The 23,476-nt window shown below is 38.4% G+C and overlaps 1 pseudogene across 2 annotated transcripts; it reads right to left on the bottom strand.

Annotated features, from left to right (window-relative positions):
- Window positions 1-1,484: 1,484 nt before the first annotated feature.
- Window positions 1,485-18,801, bottom strand: Zfp748-ps1 (zinc finger protein 748, pseudogene 1; annotated as a pseudogene). 2 transcript variants are annotated; one of them, XR_015649465.1, is made up of 5 exons: window positions 18,441-18,801; window positions 16,642-16,711; window positions 11,142-11,268; window positions 9,154-9,249; window positions 1,485-4,996 (listed from the first exon to the last, which is right to left on the bottom strand). The product of XR_015649465.1 is annotated as a zinc finger protein 748, pseudogene 1, transcript variant X1 (transcript). The 2 variants fall into 2 exon arrangements; XR_015649467.1 differs by lacking the exon at window positions 1,485-4,996 and adding an exon at window positions 14,110-14,187 and having other exon boundaries at window positions 9,146-9,249; window positions 18,557-18,801.
- Between the last annotated feature and the right edge of the window lie 4,675 nt (window positions 18,802-23,476).

The raw sequence follows: 23,476 nt of genomic DNA, 5'->3' as shown, positions 1-23,476 counted from the left end.
GGCTTCTCTGGCTCCAAGCCCTCAAGGATGATAGCAGAGGGTGGAGACAGTTGAAGTCAGTAGAAAGACAGCAACCCTCCAGCTGAAGAACAAAAGGAGATATTGGCCATATTATCAGAAATCAAGTCTGCCCACCCACCTAGATCCACGTTGCCCTGTACACCAAAGGGAAGATATTCTATGATGCACACAGAACCCTATGTCACTGGAGACTCTTTTTCTAGTGATGTTATATGCTTTGACCTATGCATCTGCAGTGCATAGCTCTCAACATATCTATCCAGATCCTGTTATTTTTTTACTAATTCTATGTTTATGACTGGCCCTTGAGACCATAGTAGACTCATTCATTTATCTGAAAAAAAGGACTGTGTTAATTTTTCCTTGGGATCTAATCACTTCCTGTTTCTATAGCACATAGCATTTCCATTCCTCTTAGAAGGAAAGTGTGGACTGATGCTTTACCAGACAACAGAACTCATAATCATATAGGTAGGTCTGTTTTCGAGCTGTTCTTTTCTGGTCCATATATTAAATAATGTCACCAACAGTACTGGGCATAGTTTAGATCCTGTTTACACTACTCTTTTCTAAAATTTTAAGTACTTCCCTGTTCTTTCATCCAGATGCTGAATTTTGAAAAAAAGAAAATCATTTAACATGGTGATCCTATGTTAACTGATTGGGGTCTTTATGGGAGATTTGTTTCTAACAGTTGGATAATAGACAATGGTGTAATTAAAATTAGCTGGTTCTATGGCATGTTCATAATTATACTATTTTTTTTTTACTCTGAATGCACGGGGTCGATAGCTTGGTATAATAGAGGCTGAGCTCCCCCTAGGACTAGGATTTGGTTTAATTAACTGGAACCTGAACAATGGCGTATTTGGAAAATCCTGGCAGCATTAACTTCAAATCAGACATGGTCCAGTAATTTTAGACACACCTGTTCCATTCATTTTAATTCTGCTTTTGTAACCCCTTTCATATAACTTCTTGTGTAAAGTTGCCCTATGTTTTTGCGAAAGGTTGCTTTAACATTAATCTTAATCTGAATAGTGTAATGAGTTTTATTGTAAATTATAGTATTATGGTTACCTGTAACTGACCAGGCCATGGGAAGAAGGGTCTATTGTAGCTATTATGATAAATGCTCTTGACAGATTTCTAAAAAGGACAAAATTGAATTGAATGGCTTGTTACCGTCATAGGAATAATTACCATTGCAACAGTTTGTACAAAAACAGTAACATAATTCTCATAATCTATGAGTAAGACAAGCATTGATGAACAAATAGAATCAGAGGTAGAAGAGGCACAACAGATGGTTAATTTGTTGGGGGTATCAGATTATAAATATGAAAAAAAAAACCCTAAGTGTCTGTCAAGTGTGATTGGAATTCAACTTACTTTTGTATTACCCCTACAGAATCTAATCAACAAAATTACATGTGGGAACACATCAAAAACCACTTACAAGCTTTCCAAGGGAATTTAAATTTTAATGTTTTTAACATTTTCAGATAGCTTATCAACTGTTTCTTATGAGGATTTGGCTGATGGAATAACTAAATCATTAGGAAGAATCCCATTGCTGGTGCAGATTATAACAAATAATGCTTTCATTGTCCTAATATTATTGTGTTGATAATTTGCTTATTTATAGAATACTCATGCATCAAATGACAATTAGACTTATCTACAATATCTTGAATGGAAATCACTGTAGACATATACTGAGTTCAAAAGATAAAATGGATAAGATATCATAATATAGTCCACGAATGATCCAATGTAAGGAGAGTTCTGAGTGCTTATGGGACACCTCCAAGACACTGTTTTTCCATAACATGGTGTTGTTCCCAGAATGTACTTTCATACCGCTTCCAGGTGTAGTCAACAGAAGTAGGTTTGCTTCCAACCAATATTTATTACAAATAAAGTAACTTCTGAAAGTGGAGGGTTTCCAAGACAGAATTCTGCTCAAGTAGGAAGAATTGGTCTGTGGGTGTGTATGTGTGTGTTCTATCTTTGAGACAGGGTTTCCGTGTCCTGGAACTCACCCTGTAGATCAGGCTAGCCTCAAACTCATAGAGATGCACGTGCGTCTACCCTCTCCCAACATAAGTGCTTGAATTAAAGGCCTGTACCACTACCACCTGGCTAAGAATTGCTTTTCAGTGATAAGGAATGAAGAAAAGTATTGAAAGGTTATTAAAGGGGCTTTGATATGTGTAGGATCTGTGTGCAAAGGAGCTCTGATCCAGGGAGTACCTGAAATTGGCATTAAGTCTGTGCAGACAATTGACGTCCCCTGATGATTATGGTCAGTCCCTACTAACTTTTGTGACTCCTGTCTTGAGTTCTTCAGCTCTGAAGGAGCAACTTCAGATTATCACATAACCATCTGCTAATGCAGTAACTGGCTTGACTAAGCCTACAAACCTTTGTGTTTTAGTATTTGTATATGAAACTTCTACTATTACTGTGGTTTTACTAAATACTTCCCCAAGTTTCTTGAGTACTGAAAAATAATTTCCCTGTACATTCTTGGGGATTTTCTACCTGTGCATGAACATACATGTTGTCACAGCTATAGATTATCACTGTAAAGTTATTGCCATCTTGCTATTGACAGGTTTTCGCTCCAGAATGAATATTTTAAAGGTAAAAAAAGAAAAGGGTGTCTTTATTAAAGCACCCTCTTGGATTTTCCTTCAAGAAGAATTTCCAGATGTCTAGTAGGAAAAAGCTTTGACAAATTCAATGTTATTTCTTCGGGGTCTCAAGAGGTATTTCTAGTATGCAGCAAGGCATAAATGTAGCACAATGGCAAACATAAACATGAATGTCTCTCTAATACGAATTTTCTGCTGTATGTCATTTCAGGGAATAACTAAAGGCTTGATGACATTCTTTAGATTAACACATATTGTCTTCAATTTTTAGGTTGAACAAGTAAAATGTGATGAAAGGCTTCCGACAGTGAAACATTTCAGAATTTTTCTTCACTATAAACTCTTGATGTTTTCTAAGATTTAAATATTCCATAAAGGTTTCCCCAGGTCTCTCATGTTCATAATGTTTCTCTGGAGTGGAACCTGCAGTGGTCACTAAGAACAGCCCTCTGGAAAAAGCATATACCACATTATTTACTATGGAAAGGTTTTTTCCCAGGAATGAATTTTGTGATGTCTTCTAAGGTTTGCCAGTGTGGTAAAGGATTTGTCACATTCACTACATTTGTAAGGTTTCTCTCCTGTATGAATTCTGTAATGGATATTAAGGTGTGCTAAATGATAGAAGGCCTTGCCACATTCTTTACAAGCATGAGGTTTCTCTCCTGTATGAATTTTCTGATGTGTTCTGAGCGATGAACATTTTGTAAATGATTTCTCACATTCATCACATTTGTAAGGTTTCTCTCCAGTATGGATTCTGTAATGAACTTTCAGATGTGATAGTTGATAGAAGGCCTTACCGCATTCTTTACAAGCATGAGGTTTCTCTTCGGCATGGACTTTCTGATGTGTTCTGAGAGATGAATATTTGGCAAAAGATTTGTCACATTCCCCACATTTGTAAAGCTTTGCAGCATGAGTGCTCTGATGTCTCCTACAAGTTGAGCAATGTGCAAAGGATTTGTCACATTCATTGCATTTGTAAGGTTTCTCTCCAGTATGGATTCTTTCATGGCTTTTAAGACAGGACAACTGGGAAAAGCCCTTCCCACACTCGTTACATTGGTAAGGTTTCTCTCCAGTATGGGTTCTGTAATGTACTTTAAGGTATGACAACTTATAAAAGCACTTACCACATTCTTTACATTTGTAGGGTTTCTCTCCAGCATGAATTTTCTGATGTATCCTAAGTGTTGAACACTGGGTAAAAGATTTCTCACACTCCTTGCATTTGTATGGTTTCTCTCCAGTATGAGTTCTGGCATGTTTTCTAAGTTGGGACACCATATAAAAGGACTTACCACATTCCTTACACTTGAAAGGTTTCTTTCCAGTGTGAATTTTTTCATGAGCTCTAAGAGATGAGCACCGGGTAAAGGATTTGTCACATTCCTGACATTTATATAGTTTTCCAGCATGCATGTTTTGGTGTTCTCTAAGAGATGAGGAGTAGGTAAAAGATTTTTCACATTCCTTACATTTGTATGGTTTCTCTCCAGTATGTATTCTGGCATGTTTCCTAAGTTGGGAGAACATATAAAAGGATTTAATGCATTCCTTACATTTGAAAGGTTTCTCTCCAGTATGAATTTTTCCATGTGCTCTAAGAGATGAGCACCGGGTAAAGGATTTGTCACATTCCAAACATTTGTACAATTTTCCCTCATGGAGGTTCTCATGTTCTCTAAGAGAGGAACAGAAGGTGATGGATTTGTCCCATTCCTTACATTTGAAAGGCTTTTCTCCAGGATGGACTCTGTAATGGGTTTTAAGATCTGACAACCACCTAAAGACCTTGTTATATTCTGTGCATATCCATGGTTTCTCTCCAGTATAAGTTCTCTGATATGTACTGAGGCTTGAGCAGGTCCTGAATCCTGTTCTACGTGGGTTTTCTCCACTATGGATTTTTAGTTGTACAAGTTTTGGGGTAGAGCCAAAAGTTTTATCACATTCTTTATATTCTTTCTCTCCTATGTAGATTCCATGACTCTGACTTACATTTGAAAATAAACTTAAAGATTTGCCATAGTCTTTATATTTAAAAGGTTCTTCTCCAGTGTGTATACTTTTATGTCTACTGAGGTTTGGTGATTCAAAACAGGCATCCCCGTAGTTACCAAATCTGTATTTGTTGCAGATTTCTGGAGTATTATTTGCTTTGCAAAGTATCCATCTGGAAGATTCCTGAAGCATTTTGCCAAGTTCATTACATTCACTGGACTTCCACTGCATATCCACATACTCATAGATGATACTCTTTGAATCTTGATCCAAGACCTTCTCAGATTCACTGCACACTTGATGCTTCTCTGGAAAATGAGTATAATTAGGGAAAAGGGGATTTGAAGAATGATTAATCAGATTCTATATCTGAGTTCTTTGAGATAAGTAAATACAATTCTGAGTTCTCTGAGATAAGTAAATCCAGATCTTTAGAATAGAGTTCTGTGCAGAGGCTTTTCTATTATTTATTATCACTGTGTGGAAGCCACTTTATGAATTCTCAGAAGAACCTCTATTCTGATCTCTATCACTGATATAGCCTTTTCATTCTTATCTAAACTGCAAACTTTACAAAACATAGAACAAATGTTGAAGAAACAAGAGTGAACTTGGGAACAGAGCTCTCTGACAGATTACCTTTGAAATATGTTACTTTATCTAACTGTTTTCCCCAGAAATATTCTAGAAAAGTTTAACACTAAATTCAAAATATCATCACTTAACAAGTGTACTGCTATACAATCCCTGCTTAGAATAATCAAATTTCTTTTGACTTTACAAATTTTATATAAACTTGATAGAGCTAGGTGTGGTGCAGTGTGATGTTAATCCCAATTTATCACACAGATGCAGACAGATCTCTGTGAATTCCCAGCCAGCCTAGACTACATTAGTTAATCCAAGGACAGCCAGAACTTCATAAAGAGATTCTGTCTCAAGTACAAAAGTAAACAAACAAACAAAAAAAAAACCCACACTGATAGAGATTTTTTCCTTAATGATCCATAAAAATTCATCAAAAAAATAGATGCAAAGAAAATCTTTTTAGTAAATATCCAAGGCTATAGCTAACCCAGGGCAGGGATGTCATGGGTAGTTGTTATATAGTCTTTATTTCAAACCTTATACTGTCTGATATCTACAAACTCAGCCCTGTGTTCCCTGCCTTTCTTTAAAAAGAAATTCTCAAGTTTTCTCCTTTCATTGATTTCTAAGACTATGTTCTAGAAGGATCTTTGTGTGTTCACCCATGAGGATAATCAATAGGTGTAATACAGTTGCAAGAAAGAAAATTATAGAGTTATCCTACTTCAGGGACTCATGTTAGATTTATAATGTACAAAATTGTTCCTGAGGACAGTAGAGAGGTGGTAGTATAAAAAATTTCATATCCTCAAACTAGCACATAGTACATAACAAAAACATTCACTGACGACATTGTTCAGTGAACTCTCTAAAACAGTTAGAAGCTTGCCACTAGACAGTAGACTAGGATACTACATTTATAAGTAGGAAACAAGGAAGACAGTTTCTTAGGTATTCAGATAATTCTTTCTTTTTCCAATTAGAATACTAAAATTAGAGAGAGACCAAGACAGAAAACCCAGTTGTTGAAAAGCAACAAATCCTGTGTGAGCTGGATGAGGAAAGAGAACGGGAACAAAGCAGATGTTCAAGTCAACAGCAGAAACAGGACTCAGAAAACTGACCATGGGACCATGAGAGATTCACCAGAGAAAATAATCTCTTTGACATTGTCTCAGTCCTATATAGGACTAATTCTGAAAGTATAGAGTATTAACAGGGAGATTCCAATTCTTTGTTGTTGTTGTGTTCTTTTTTACTCTTTTTGTTGAGACAGGGTGTCTCTGTATATCCTTGGCTGTCCTGCAACTTGCTCTATAGACCAGGCTGGCCTTGAACTCAAAGAGTTCTGCCTCCCTCTGTCATAAAAGTATGCACTTTTATGACACTGCAAAATTCCAATTCTTCTTGATCAGAATATCAATGCCAAAGACTCTAGAGACCAGAAAGTGTGTAGGATTCAGATGTGTTTTTATATGAGATCACTTTAAAACCAGTTGAAATATTTTCAGGTACTGGCTCTGGCAAGCCCTGTGGTATGCAAATATAGAATAATTATAGAGCATCATGACTGAAATTTATAATAAAATGAAAACAATAAATTGAGTACAAAGAGTAAAGAAGTTATTAAGACAGAGAGAGCTATGAAAAATACAGAGCACTTTGTAAAACCTGATAGTATGTTCCTTATTTTCAATGATTTTCTTTAAATATTCCCAAAGGAGAAGATGCAAAGATGTTTCAAGAATGAGACAGGCAGCATAGTCCTTTAGTCTTAACAGTTGGAAGAGGCAGGCCATCTCTACGAGTTCAAGGATGACCTGGTCTACAAAGTGATTCCAGGACAGCCAAGGCTACACAGAGAAACCCTGTCTCAAAAACAAACAAACAAAATATTTGAGACAGAGTGGCTGCAGAGATGGCTCAGAGAATAAGAGCACTGGATAGCCTTCCAGAGGACCCAGGCTACATAAACAACATGCACATGGCAGCTCACAACCCTCTGAAACTCTAGTTCCAGGGAATCTTAAAGCACCAGGTTACTAGTGGTGTACAGACATACATTTGGACAAAGCCTCTATACACAAAATTGAAATTAAAAAAGAAAGAACTGAAACAAAGACAAATAAAAAAGATTAATATATTATATGAATATTGTAACACATGTTAGACATATATAATACATATATATTATAATACACACATATACACATATATTAACCATGAATCCACTTCAGATCTAAAGATACAAAATGTTGACTGAAGAAATTATACAAAGATATCTGTGATGGTTTGAATGACACTGCCCAGCATAGGCTCATATATCGCATGCTTTGTCATCAATTGATAACTGAAGAGGGAGTTGAAGGACACTTGATAGGAAAGTGTTACTGGGAGTGTATTTTGATGTTGGGAAAGCCAATACCAGGCCCAATGCCATTCTGCCTGCTCTCTGTGAAAATATAAAGTGCTCTGCTACCCAGCACCAGGCCTTCCTTTCTGCCTGCCACCATGCTCCCCACCATGATGATAATGGACTACACCTTTGAAACTATTTGAAAACCTCCAATTAAATACGTTCTTTTATAGGAGTTCCCTTGGTCATGGTGTCTCCTCAGAGCAACAGTGGCCTCTCTCAAAAAAAAAAAAAAAAACAAAAGACAAAAACCAAACAAATAGATAAACAAAAGCAGAAAAAAAAAAACAAAGCAAAACAATACACACATAAATGATGAATGTTTAAATAGTCTTCTTCTGTCCAAATGGAATAGAACTCCATGAGTAACGTGGAATGTGACACTGATAAGAGCATGATCTTGCTCGCAAATGGGAAGACAAAATGGAAGGAAGGCCATATTCCATAAAGACCCTAAGCAATTCCTACCTAAATACCACACAATACAATTTGTGTAAGAAACACAGTAAATATTTCTACAAATACATAGAATCTCGGAGAATTAAACGGAGTTGAGATGTTCTCATAGCAGAAAGTGTAACCTTATAGAGATGCTCAGAGAAATACACATACACACACACACACACACACACACACACACACACATACACACACACACACAGACACATACACACACACACACACACATACACACACACACAAACACAGACACACACACACACACACACACACTTGTTTTTTTTAAGACAGGGGTTTACTATGCCCAGCCGGCAAGAATTCATTCTGTAGACTAAGCTACATTTTAGCTCACGAATATCTGCCACCCTCCTGCCAGTCTTTCACTGAGATTCACCCAGGGCTGGAATAAAAGGTATGCACAACCACACCCAGTTAAAGACACTATGATTAATAAAATAATAAAATTATAGCAATGAAAGCTACTTACTATTGGCCTGAAGACATGAATAGTTACTGAGAATCTCTCTCCCTTTTAATCAAATAAAACTGTATTCATTTGCAAGTACTTCCAATAGATTACAATAGTAGTACTTCCAATGAGAACAATAATGTCTTCCAACATTTATAGTAGGACACATTTTGAGGACACTGTACTAAGTAAAGTTATCAAGATTTATTACACCAGGCAGTGGTTATCCACATCTTTAAACCCAGCACTGGGCAGTGGCAGAGGCAATAGGCAGAGGGCAGAGGACAGGGGGCAGGGAGCAGGATGCAGGGCCAGAGGACAGAGGGCAGAGGCAGGTAGATCCTGTAAGTTCAAGGCCAACCTGGTCTACAGAACAAGTTCCAGGATAGCCACAGCTACATAAAAAAACCGTCTTAAAAAAAAAAAAAAACAACACAAACAAAAATTTTCTAGTAAGACAGAACATGGCAAAACTGTTTTATGTGTTTCCTTCCTTTTTCACTTGAGCCCCTCTTTCTTGCTCATTCACTTACCTCTACCTGGTTTGGTCACCATCTTCTCTCTCTTCACCTTCCAGGGCATGCAGATTTGCTCCAGACAGGGGACCAGGTCTGTCTTGCACACAATACCTACGTATTAGAAAGTGGCACACACACACAAAAAGTAGCACATTATTTTGTTGGATTCTATAGGACATACTAGATATCTAAGAGATGACATAATATAAGGCTATAGATATGATTTGCTAGATGTTATTTTCATGTAAAAGTCTTACAAATATTTATGGAAGTCTTAAATAGATGGCTCAATGGTCAAACGGTCCAGCTTTTGTTCCCAGCTCCTGGGGAAGCTCACACTTCTCTGCAACTCCAGATTCAGGGCACTTGTTGCCTTCTGCTGGCTTAGTTGGGCATTTTGAGCTGCAGGCTAACAGCTATACATAAATAAAGTAAAGAAAGCTGAAGAAATACTTAGGGAACATTTTCAGTTTGCAGACCAAGTTCTGCTTCTAGCTAAGATTGAGTCAAATGCAATGATGGAAATGGAACTTTAGGATGCGGGTGGGTAGAAACATCTGTGACTGGTTCTCTGAATGTATTGTGGACCCGAAAGTGCTGGGTCTGGCATGGTTGCCTAAGGGGCAGTGTGATACTGTTTATGCCCCTGGAGCATCACCGTGGCATTGATCCCAGCATTCTCTGATGATTGCTGTTGCTCTGAAGCTGATCTGCTGTCTCTTCTGTTTTACTTTCGATCTCCCTTTCTTGGGAATATACTTCCCCCGTTACTCAGAGCTAATGATTCCATAATAAACGGAACAGATGCAGTTCTCAGGACTGAGGAATAATGGAGATGGTCATGAGGCTATGGGTGACAAAGAACAGGCTTTCCACTTGGCCTTTAGGGCCATGGGAAAGGATCTAGACAATATAACCATAGAGGCCATAAAAGCCTACATTGTTCTTTGTAGAAATTATTGTAGACTTGGTTAAACTTGGAGTTATGAGGAGACATATATACCCTCTGCTCCAATGACTGCTGCATTAATTTAGCCAGGATGAACTTGGGGACATCAAGGATAGAGAGTTAATATGGCCTCAAGAAGAAAAGGCATGTATAGGAAACGGAGAAACCTATTAAAAAACAAAAAACAAGCAAATGATAAATGGGTTTATTAGAGGATTAAAAGATGACATTCAAGCATATAAAAAGTTAGTACTTCATTCTCCTGGCTACTTGAAGGATTGGGGATGACAATATCTAGAGAGATATTAGAGAGCATTAGCTGCTTCACTTGCATAAATTTTAAAACTTTGTAAGAAATTATTTTAACCTTAGAAGTCTGTCACCTTTCTGTTCTTAAATGAAAAGTTACGAAAGACTGTATTAGGAAACTGCTAGAGCTTGCCTAGATACCAGTGAAGAACAGACTGTAAACCTGTAAGAAAATGTGCTTTTCCTTTGTGTTTGTTTCTGTTTTAAGGAATCAGGGGCTGGGACTAATAATCTGGGATTCATAAAATTTATATAAATTTAGGATTTATGAAAAACTTCTTAATAATGGTCAAAGCCTTGATGATGTAACTTTTGTAAATAAATACTAAGTTCAGGCTATCTGGTAGAAAGAAGGAAAATGAATAAGAAGACTGAGGAAGGAAAAAGGATGAGAATAATGACGAAGGTAAGAAAAAGGAAGTAGGAAGAAGAAACAAGAAGAAGGGAGAATGATGAGAATCCTCAGGCAAAGAGAAAGCGCCTGTATTGGCAGTTACATCTACCATTGACTGAGTCATTATTGAATCAGTGCAGCTCCCACTCCCCCCTTTCTCAGATCTCAACAAAAGGAAGTCTTCATAACACCCCCAAAAGAGAAAATATTAGATACCAGGAAGAAGTAGAATTAACATAATTTACTTAGTTTCCTATACTTTCTTAACTAGCTACTCAGAGAGTCTCCACATCTAAAAAGTAGATATATATCAAGGATGAGTTAGCAATTCTGCAAGAAGAATGTTCTCACCCACAGACACCAGGTTGCTGTAATTCTCCAACATCACACCAATGTACAAAGCCCTCTGAGCAGAATCCAGGCATTCCCACTCCTCCGAGGAGAAATCCACAGCCACATCGCGGAATGTCAACAAACCCTGCAATGAAAATATTTACCATGTGCAGAATCCTTTCCTGAATACAGAAAGTATACGGAAAACAGGAACATTTTTTATTCTTCTGCAAATGCAGAAGCACAGTTATTCAGGACGCTGCTTTCTGGAATCATAATACTTAAAAACACATTTTCCAACTCTGAGAAAAAGGGATGACACCATATTCTCAGAAACAATATTCTTTTGGGGTATATAAGATATAAATTTAAGGTTTGGACAGAGAAATATACCTTCTATGAAGGCAGTGTTAATTTCACATAGAATCATATTATATGTATTTCAGACATAAAATTTGTGATGAGCAAAATTGTGCCTCTAAATATCATAATTGTAGACCTCATTAAAAGATTGACACTGGATCAATCTTTCTTTTATCCTCAGTTATAGGATTAACTCAATTGGGATGCTAATGCTCTAGGATCCATGCTCCAGCTCCACAATTTTCTATAGCAGAGGCAGAACTTGAGAAGCAGAATGTATGGATCAATTTAATGTCAAAGAGTCTTAAATACTAGGCATGGCAGAACACACCTTAAATCCAAGCACTCAGGAGGTAGAGCTAGGCAGATCTCTTTGCATTCCAGGCTTATATAGTGAATTCGAAACCAAGGCTGCAAAGTAAGACTCTGCCTCAAAATAATAAATAAATAATGTAAATAAATAAGTCTGTCAGAGAGTCTTGGTTTTCTCATAGTAAGAAGGGAATACTAGGCTGGAGAGATGGCTCAGAGGTTAAGAGCACCCGACTGCTCTTCCAGAGGTCATGAGTTCAATTCCCAGTAAGAAGGGAATAACAACAATCGAAATTGCCAATTCTCCAAACATTCATCATAAGTGAGTTTATTTTATGAGGCCAGGTACAGTGGCGCATGCCTTTAATCCCAGCACTCAGGAGGCAGAGGCAGGCAGGTCTCTAGGTCTACAAATCAATTCCAGGAGAGCCAGGGCTGTTACACAGAAAAATCTGCCTTGAAAAACAAACAAACAAACAAACAAACAAAAAACCAAAACAAAATCATTCTAACTATGAATTACATATAAAAATCAGCAATAGTCACACATAATTATTTTTTCTAATACACATAATACAAGAAAGACAAATAGCAATTTCACAAATTTCAGAGAGTTTTATTCCTGAAGAGTTATCAAGGATGCAGGGTGGTGGTGGTCCACACCCTTAATTCCTGAACTTGGGAGGCGGAGGCGGAGGCGGAGAGAGAGAGGCGGAGAGAGAGAGGCGGAGAGAGAGAGGCGGAGAGAGAGAGGCGGAGAGAGAGAGGCGGAGAGAGAGAGGCGGAGAGAGAGAGGCAGAGAGAGGCAGAGAGGCAGAGGGCCAGAGGCAGGAGAGAAAGAAACTATAGAGCCTGAATCTACTGACAATAGTTATCACTTTAGCCCAGTGGCTTTCAATCTACCCTGACACTTTAATACAGCTCCTCATGCTGTATCAAATATGTGAGCTTCAACTACAAAATTATTTTGTTGTTCCTATATAACTATACTTTGTTACTCTTTTGAATTATAGTGCAAACACTTTAAGGAGAATAGGTTTGCCAGAGGGATCATCGCCCACAGATTAAGAACCACTGCTTAAAGTCAACACACATAGACTGAACGTTCCATACTCTCTAGAGAGCTTCCATACTCTGTATTAGGATCACAGACAGTGTGGTCTTGTCTATTTTTCTATAAACAGTTTAGTGGTACTAAAGAGGAGTTCCAGGTGTCTGAATGTTCATGTTCCTAAAACTGGTTTGAAGAAATCTGGTAGATCCTTCAATCAGAGCCTCCGCTGAACATGAGGCCTTCCTCACTAATATATGTTGAAGCCTGCTCAACCAGCATAGGTGTAGCCACTTTGTTCCATGCCTGCCAGTCATTTCGTATTGTTACTAAAACAGAAAAATAGCTTGACTCAGAGCAGGATCAAGCTGACCACATTCCCTGTTATGTTCTAGGCTTATTAATCTTAAGAAATTCCATAACCACCCATTCCACTTAGGACCAATCAGAAAAAAAGGTCAGTTAGAACTGTTATTGTCTAGCTAGTCAAAAGAGCTTGAGTCAGGGCCGACCCCTGGCCAGTACTTCCTGTATCTGCCCATGAGCTCATGGTGGTTTTTGCCTATACACATTGGCTCTGGGAAACATTTGTGGTTGCCGTTTAGCTTTAAACTCTATACTGTGATCCTGATCAATCAGTCTTGGGGTGTGCTTTCAATGAACCAGCCTGTTTAACTGAAGTAAGTATTTGAGTGGTTTGTGCCACAATTTCCAGACCTTAACTATGTGTGTGTGTGTGTGTGTGTGTGTGTGTGTGTGTGTGTGTATACATATACATATACATATACATATACATATACATATACATATACATATACATATACACACACACACACACACACATCGTCTGCAGCAGCAATTGGGGATCAATACATTTCTTTGATCATCAGTCACAGTGGAAAACACTTTCAGATTACAGGTCTTAAATTAATTTACCCTTACAAGTTTAAGTCTGGGAAGGACAGGTGGAGGGAAAGGCTGTACATTTATGTGGTCAATATTATCTATCTATCAGAAGAAAAAACAAACTAGATAACATAAACACAGAATTAAAAGCCTGCAGTGAACCTGGTGGTGGCGGTGGCAGTGTATGCCATTAGTCTCAGCACTTAGGAAACAGAGGCAGGTAGAGCTGTGAGTTCAAGGCCAGACTGATCCACAGAACAAGGTCTAAGACAGCCAGGACTATACAGAGAAACCCTGTTTCAAAAAACCAGACATATAACTATTGTATAGATGAGAAGTGGACATGACACTGACCTGGAATGTATTTACTGGAAAGCCAGCCATTTTTCCCTATTGCCCTTCTCTGAGTTTCCTCCTCTTGCACTTTTGTACCTGAAATTAATATTAAAAGCTGTTAGGAAGCCAGGCAGTGGTAGTGCATGCCTTTAATGCCAGCACTTGGGACAGAGACAGGTGGATCGCTGTGAGTTTGAGACCAGTCTACAGAGGTAGCTCCAGAACAGTCAAGGCTATATATCGAGAAACCCTGCCTCCAAATGAAACAAATAAACAAAAAGCCATGATGTCAGGTCACACCATGGTAGTGGCAGAAGAATAGACACAGCCCAGGGCAATGGAGTAGCAGACATAAAACAGCCAAAGCAGCTGAGATCATTTGTAATTTTACCAAAACACCAATATCTTAAGCTAAAGAATAGAACAGTCTCCTCAACCAATGGTGTTGAGGAAAGTATCAATCCACCCAGAAAATACAAACCTAGGTCTATTCTCTCCCACTGTGCAATGGCTCACAAAGCTTATGTATAACCTGGAAGAGTAACATAAAGGGGAAACATGTTCATATGTAGACATAGGGAACTAGTTTCTAAATGGCCCTACAGACCTGCCCAGTCAGTACGCACACTCATAGTCCCAAACAATGACAAACAAGAGATACAACGTAGGAGGAAGAATACAGAAATATACTGTCAGTGGGAATTTGAACTCACTGCAGCCACCGTACAAGTATGCAGCTTCCTAAACAACCAAACAAGGAAAAAAAATCTCATAAGATCCAACTATATTACACATGCGGTTTTGTTTGGAATTATTTCTAATTGAAACACATACTTAAGATGACTTCTGAAATCACTTCACAAGTGGAAGTTATAGAAGATGCCAAAATGAAATTTATAAAGGAATAAGCTATAAGAATACCAATGAAAGGCAAAATATCTCAGAAGGAGGACATGAAAGACATAGAGAAAAAATGATCAAACTGTTATGCGTTTGTTCTTTCCTCTCAGTGATTCCTTCAAATATAAATGAATATTGCCCAAAGAAAACATGCTAATAGAAATGGACCTTCAGATATGCAGACAGTCAGAAAGGAACAAAGGAAAAAAGAAAACTAAATTAAATTAAAACATTTTCTACACAGGAATTGACTTAAAACCTAAGAACTGAGAAATTCTGAGTGGAAGAATTATATAAAAGCATTTCATGAATGTCGATAGCAGGAGAGGAGAAGGTTGGACATAGTTATTGTAGGTCTCAGAAAAAAACCAAATCCATCAAAATACAAATCAATAGTGATAAAATGTTCCACTCATTAGAAAGTTTTGTGGTCAATATGAGTACATTTCACACAACCATTTCCACACACCCAAAGCAACCACTGACACAATGGCAGGAAAAAAAAGAGACAGTGATGCTGGGAAAGTTTAGCCTCTGATTCAACACTCAGTGACAGATACTAACATCAGACAGAGCATTGCTAAGGAAAGACCAGCATCCGTAGCACAGGAAAAGATTATGCCTAGCAGCCTTACAGAAAGCCATCCATAAACAAAGCAGAAGTCTCAAACTTCAAGATCTTCTCAAACTTCGAGGAGCATGCTCTACTGTGGTCAAATCTTAGAAAAAGAACAAGTGTCCAGAAGGTGGTAGTGCATGCCTTTAATCAATCCCAGCACTAGGAAAGCAGAGGCAAGCGCATCTCTTGAGTTTGAGGTCGGCCTGGTCTGCAGATTGATTTCCTGGAATATAGATATCAATAGCACATGGAAAACAGAAGAACACAGGACATGAAAATCAACAGCTGGCATGCGCGTATTCAAACATGTAAAGACAAAGTAGAAGGAGGTTTGTCTTCTGTATAGTTTCCACGAAATTCCTACCAACATCCCAGCATTTTTGTAGAAATGGAGAAACTGATATTAAATTGTGGGAAACAACAAATAGCTCAAACATCTTCAAAGAAAGATCAAACACAGAGGGAATTTGAAAATCTGTTAAAATTACAATAAACCCACTGAATGTTGACCTAAGGACAGACAAGAGGTATCATCGGGAGGACAACGAACATAGAGTTTAATATTTTAGAGACATACTAAACAATTCTTATCAAAATCCTGCTGGCATTATTTTAGGAAATACAGAAATTAACCCTAAAAGATGTAGAATGTGAAGGAACTACAAAAAGCTCCAAAATTCAGAGAACAGAGAAAAAAAAACCGAGAGGCATCGATTTTCCTAATTTTGTAATCTATTACAATTATAGCAATGAAAACTATTTAATATTGGTCTCAAGATATGATCAGTGATATAAATTCAGGATGGATGCCATCCATTTCATGTATAGTCAAATAAAATTACATTCACTTCTTACTATTAATTCTTACATAGAAGTCTTTCCACACTTACAATAGGGTCATCCCAAGGAGACTACTCTCAGTGGAAGTCTCATTCTTAGTGAAACAGACTGTGGCAAAATGAATTTCACGTCCTGTCTCTGCTGTCACTTAAGCCTCTCACTAATCCCTGCCTCAATTTCCCCAGACATACGTGTATCCTTTGCTACTGTCTTCTCTCTCTTCACCATCCAGGGCTCCTTGTTCCACTTCATCAGTAAGTCCTGGATATGAGAAAGAGCTTCATCAATAAGTACCAGGATTTCTAACACAGTATTATGCTCAATTAGATAAAGAGAAAACTAAATAGAGAATTTTACAAATGATTCCCCATTTGTCATGTGGTGTCAGAATACTGAAAATATTTAGGGAGCATTTTCATTTTACATAACTTGAATTCCACCTCTTATCACAGCTCAGCAAAAACTAAAAGGCAGCGAAGATGGTTCAGTAGCTGTTGCTCTTCTAGAGGACCAAGGACCAGCACTCACATTGTGGCTCACAACCATCTGCAATTCCAATCCTAAGCATAAGCAAAAACATATGAGCAAATAAAAAAATTTTTTTAAATGTTAAAAACCCCTCAGGATTAGAAATGAAACTTCATGACTGAGATGCCAATATTATAATACCATTAAGTCTCTGAATTTACCATGGAACAAAAATAAAGAAAATTAACACTTCCCCAAATGAGAAGCCTAAGGAATAAAGAACACTTCACTTTAATATTCTTTCTTGCTTTGAGAATCTTTCACTGTAATGAGATGTGTTGTGAGGTTCATCCACATAAAGCTCACACATGTGGCCCAGTTTGAGAAGACACCTGAGGATGAGAAAATAATAGTTCCAGAAAACTATTTACACACACAGTAACCAAACAGCCGCGCCTCCATTGTGTAATCTCTCTAAAGTACTCTGAGACACCACTGCCAGTGAAAGACTAGATGTCACAGACGGACTGAAGGTGGGAGAGCTCTGAAAGGTTCAGGTCTCCAGGCCAGATCCTATTTGCATTTTATAGTCTACAAGCACTTGGTGGGGCCAAGAGGAAAATAAGCAGGATTTCCCAAGAAGCATAAAGGCTTGGGGGCTTTTCAAATGCAGGTTACAGCTGACAGAGATAAGGTTGCTAAGGGAAAGACTTTTGTTTCAGCCACACCTCTCCAGGTCACTCTGTTTCAAGAAGCAAGATGAAGTTACAACAGTAGTGCTTTAAGTAAATCATTAAATAAATCAGTAATTCGGTATCAAATAAATGATCTTTTCTACCTTATTCTACTTTCATTCTAACATGAAGTCTCTATGCAAAAAGTGCCCTGAGCAGAGTGTAGGTGTTCCCCCTTTTCTGGGACAAGTCCACAGCCACATCACTGAAGAACAACAAATCCTGAAATACAAAGCAACGATTTGGCCCCCTTCCCTTGAGTAAAGTGCAAAGGAGACATTGATTAGACTCTTTTCTGATGTAAGTAAGCGGCCACAGTAATTCAAAGGTTCTTTCTACTGTGGTGCTGCTCTATACAATGCTTTGTAACTGTGGACATACAGTGGCCTGATATTCTCACTCAGCATGCATAAGGTGTCTTTTTAGACTCGAGATATAACATTAAGACCCTCACACCCGAATACAAGATTTTGAGTACTGTATTTACATCATGGAATGTGTGCATCTCATACGGCCAGTTAGTGATAAAATTCTACGTAGTAAAAATGTTAACGATTACAACCATAACGATTACAACCATAACTGTGTAGTTTGCAAAAATATACTTGTGATTCTTCTGTCGATCCTTATGTGACTAATATCTAACAAGTTTTTTAGGTTGACAATCCACCGGCTCTAAATGCCACTGTCTTGAAAAGCTTGGATAATTTTAAAAAGTGCTTTGTCGTTTCCGAACTAACAAAGAGAATTGTGAGATTATTTTTAATAGAATATGTTGAAAACCTTACGAGAAAAAAAAAATCAGGATTAGTCCAGTTCATCGAGTTCATGAGAACAGGGTCCTAATGAGTAGCCCAGAAACCGATCGCACCCTGCTCCACGCCAGCCCCTCAGCAACTCTGACCTGGGAGGTTCCCGGGCCGCCCGGCAGCGGTTCCTGCCGCAGCGCTGCTGACTCTCCCAGGATTCCCCGCGCGAAACCTGAGGCTTAAGGTAGTTTTCACGTCTCTGCAAGACCCCGGACAGTGTCCTCGGTCCAGGTTTGCACTATGTACCCCCCGAAATTCCTTAGCAAATTTGCTGCGCCCCTCCCCTGATTCTGGGGATACGTTGCCCACTCTGGCCCCGCCAACTATATAGTTTCCTCTCACATGTACCCAATCCCGCCCACCTACTTCCTCTTCCGTTTGGTTTCCCAAGGGTCCCAGCTGTGGCCAGCCCTGAAAACTGCAAGTGTCCAACGCTCCTAGGAGGCAGCAGCGACGCTGAAGCTGTCAGCTGCCATGGGAAAGGGTGAAAAGGGACAGTGCTCTCTAAGGACAGCAAATTAGAGGCAGACTACAAAACAGTTTTACAAACTGTTCAATGGAGTGAAAGCACAAAGAAAAGGAACAAATATCTGAAAGAACTTAAAAAGAACAGGAACAAAATGACTGGAGATCAAGAAATCATAAGCAGGGGGCTGGAGAGATGGCTCAGCGGTTAAGAGCTCTGACTGCTCTTCCAGAGGTCCTGAGTTCAATTCCCAGCAACCACATGGTGGCTCACACCCATCTGTAATGGGGATCAGATGCCCTCTTCTGATCTGTCTGAAAACAGCTACAGTGTACTCATAAATAAAATAAATCTTAAAAAAAAAAAAAAGAAAGAAAAAGAAAAAGAAAGAAAAGAAAAAAATCACAAGCAAAAGACGGAGGGAAAACTAAGGACTAAAAAGATTAATTCAATAAGGTGAAGCGCTAAGGAAAACAATATGAAATAAAGAGGGGAAAAGGAAAATTCACTGGGCAGTAGAGGTGCAAGCCTGTAAAATCTCAGCACTCAGGGGGCAGAGTCAGGCACATTTCCTGAGTTTAAGGCCAGCCTGGTCTACACAGTTAATTCCAGCACAGCCAGGCCTATACAACAAAACCCTTCCTTGAAAAAAAAAAAAAAAAAAAAAGAAGAAGCAGCTCTCAGTAAGGACAGACTGTATTTCTTGATACTCTGTACCTGGAATTTTTGGCTTCCTTCATTCTCTTGGTGAAAAGTTGAGCATATTTCTTTGTGTATTTCTCTGTGTGTATGTGTTGTTTCTTCAGAGCAATCAATATGTCTTCAGTGTTTGTGAAGTAACAAATTCCTGAATCTTTGATGCTTTGATCTTGGGATCGAACAGTATAATGGGTATAGGGTAAGCAGAGATGGTTGACAAACTCTGACTGGCCAGGAGAATAGGTTACAGATTCAAAGTGTCTTTTTTTATTATAGGCTTAGAGCTCTCTGAGAATGTAGTTTAAAAATGGATGGGGGTGTCATATAGGGTATAAAACTCAGTAAATAAGATAGACTGACTAAAGTAAACTTTTCCTACTTTATAGCATATATGATGAAACATTTAGTAAAATGCTTATTAGTATTTGCTATTCATAAAAAGACCAGTTCAGATATTTTCTCTTTGACTGGAGTGGTCTAAAACAGCAAAGACTGCTAGCCTAAAAGCAGGATGTAAAATTAAATGCATTCGCTTTAGAGGAGACTCTTTGGACTCTTTAACTTGTAATTACAGGGCTGATAAGAATAAAATCCATTCTGTTTATATTTTCTAAATGTAACTGAAAGTATAACCCTGGACATACGATGAAAAGTGAACACAAACACTATACCAGTTGGATAATCGCTAGTCTGTCCTTGTTTTGTGAAAACTGAGGAGATAAAGAAGCACCTGGTTGCTCGTCAGTCAGAGCAACAAAAATAAGTAAAATAAGTAAATCAGCCACAGAAGCAGCCTGATAGCTAGGTAGCTAGTCAGAGCTGTTAAATTTCCCTGACCATTGCCTGACTCCTTCCCTCCCCTTCTTGAACCTTTTATCTCCACTGTAGGCTGTCCTGTCAGTAAGAACCTTTGGCTGAGAAACTGGCCCACCCAGAAGCTCCGTGCCCCTGTAGCCACACTTACTAACCCTTTTCCAGTATTCAACTCCCTGATGATTGAGCATTCAAATATTTGAGCCTATAGGGGCCATTTTTATTCAAACCATCACACTCAGGGAAGACATTCATACTCATAAAATACATTTTAATAGTTTATTATATAGATAAAAATATCACACAGTGCTCTGTAAATACATTTTTCTTATTCACGAAAAATTAATTTAACCAAGCATGGTGGTGCATGATCTCTATGAGTCCTAAGACAGCTAGAGCTACACAGTGAGATCCTGTCTCAAAAAAAAAAAAACAAGAAAGACAACCACCCCCCCCCCAACCCAGTAACAACTAGTAATTAGTATTAGTCCTGTAATATATCATTTAAATTTATACTGGCTGCATATCTCCCAAATGTAGTTTCTAATAATTGATAATAACTTGTTTTCCCCATTAACAGTATGTGTAGGGTTGTGTTCATCAGCACCTGATTCTTGGTTGTTTTAAAGACATCAACAGCCCCAGGGCTCTGGGTGGTCACAGGTGAGTCCAAAGACTACCAAGTATATCAGCACCTTTGTTTTCCTGTGTTTGGTGGTTCATAGTCTGATAAATGTGACGGTCCCAATGCATGCAACAATAATATCAGAAGTCAACAGATTTTGGACACTGTTCTGTGAAGTAACAATGTGTCATGCCATACAGTAATGTTATCAGCTCCTGATGTCTTGATTGGAAATCATGCCCTGGGCCATGGTTTTCCTGTGTGCCCTGGTATTAGCAGCAGGCTAAGCTGTGTAAATTATCCTGCTTCTATGTAACACCTTTACAACAAGTAACACTTGTTCTCTCATCTTTCATATCTGTGACTCCATTATATTAATTTTATCTATGAGTGCTTTGCTAACATGTTTGTGTGTGCACAATGTTCTTGTCTGGTAGCCCAGGAGTCAGAAGTTGTCAGATCCCTTGAAATTTCAGTTGTAAGCTACCATGAGAGTGCTGGGACTTGAACTCTTGTCCTCTGGAAGAATAGTAGTGTTTTTAGGCAATAAGCCATCTCTCCAGACCCAGAAACCTTATTCTCATGATGGAAGGAATCTCTACATTATCCAGCATTGATTTGCCAACTGATAGTGCACTTTATTCTATTCAGCAGAGACTACAGTTTGCTTTGACTACAGATGGGGTACAACACTTCAAAATTCTTTTCATTAGTTAATTACATGGACTGTCAAAAAGAATACATTGTTACTCACTCATTTTAGAATCTATAATCTTGACATTAAAAGCAAATATCAAAACACATGCATGCATGCATGCACACATGTGCACATACACACATGAACACAGCAATACTGCCATGTTTAGCCATAAAGAGCAATTACAATCAGAAAGGGGTAAAAATAAGTCTAATTATTATGGTAAACCCATTAATAATATCACAAATTTCACATTACTAATTTTAAGAGGTCAGGCTAGGGGTATGATGAGATAACCCACACTTGCATTTGTTTTTCTCACTAAGCCTCAATATTATGACTTCTACCTTAAAATTTTGGAAGGTATCTTGGCCCAGAAACACATCTCTGTCTGGCCATGTCCTTCTGCACCTTTGCTATCTCCACTCATAGAAGGAGAACCACAATATTCAAGCAGTAGATAAGATGGGCAGAAGAGAGAGGTCTCTGTCATCTGTAGATCACTCTTACCTACTTGACCATGATCCAGCTATGCTAGATAAAATGTAAATTAGAAACTTCGTTCAGCCGGAGGGTCTCTGTGTTTCTAAGGAAGTAGAGCACAGGCATGGCTGATCTTTTTTCCTCATCTCTCACATGGCACTGTTATTGACCACCTAAGTCAACAGCAGCTGACAAGTTGAGTGCAACTCAAATGCCAGCATGGCTAGGGGGAGGGACTCCTCACACCACTAGCTGGCAGCAAACCCTACAAAAAGTAGGAGTATGAGAAACATTGAAGAGATAATCTGTGGGTGTGACACATGTATATGCAGCCAGGAATCTCAGAGTGTATGAGACAGTTACTTTTCAGTACTCCAGACAGTTGGAGTACTTACTCCAACGGAAAACCATAGTGATTCATATAGAAACACTAGGAAACAACAAGTGTGTTGCAAAGAAGAAACCAAATGAGTAGAAGAATTTGTTGTATATTTGATTGGAGGAGGAATTAGTTTTCCTCAGGAAGATGGCCTCTAAAAAGCTGTCCATGATCTTGCGGATTGGTTTTACACCCACGTAATACAGTTGGCACTAAATACACTGAGGCAGTTTTTTTTTTTTTTAAATAAAGAGCACATGAAGATGTGAAGCAATAGAATAAGGGTGGGGCAAAGTTGGGAATAATGAAGGGAAGGCATTCAGGGGAAAGTCTATAAAAATGCAGGACACACATATATGAAATTTAAAATAATAAACTATACTCTAGTATATGTAGACATTTTTAGATTTCTTGTATGTTCATCTATGTCTTGCCTATACATCTGCCTGTCCGTTTGAGGGTGTGGGATCCCGTTGAACAGAAAGCTGTGAGCTGCCATGTGGGTGCTGGGAATTGAACCCAGGTCCTTTAGAAGAACAGCCAGTGATCTTAACCACTCAGCATCTCTCGAGTCCAAGTACTTACACATGTATTTAAATATAAAGGAAAAGCCAAATCTCTATGTTCAGGTGAGGCTGACAAAGGTGAGATACAAAGGAAAGTACTACTTGGATGTTTGTAGTTAAAACTTCCATAACTGTGAATAAGAATTCCAATTTCAGGGGTTGGGGATTTAGCTCAGTGGTAGAGCGCTTGCCTAGGAAGCGCAAGGCCCTGGGTTCGGTCTCCAGCTCCGGAAAAAAAAAGAACCAAAAAAAAAAAAAAAAGAATTCCAATTTCACTGCCAGGTAAT

This window comes from Rattus norvegicus, chromosome 1, assembly GCF_021556685.1.
Source record: "Rattus norvegicus strain SHRSP/BbbUtx chromosome 1, alternate assembly SHRSP_T2T, whole genome shotgun sequence".
Classification (NCBI taxonomy): domain Eukaryota; kingdom Metazoa; phylum Chordata; class Mammalia; order Rodentia; family Muridae; genus Rattus; species Rattus norvegicus.
This window is presented reverse-complemented; position numbering and strand designations above follow the sequence as displayed.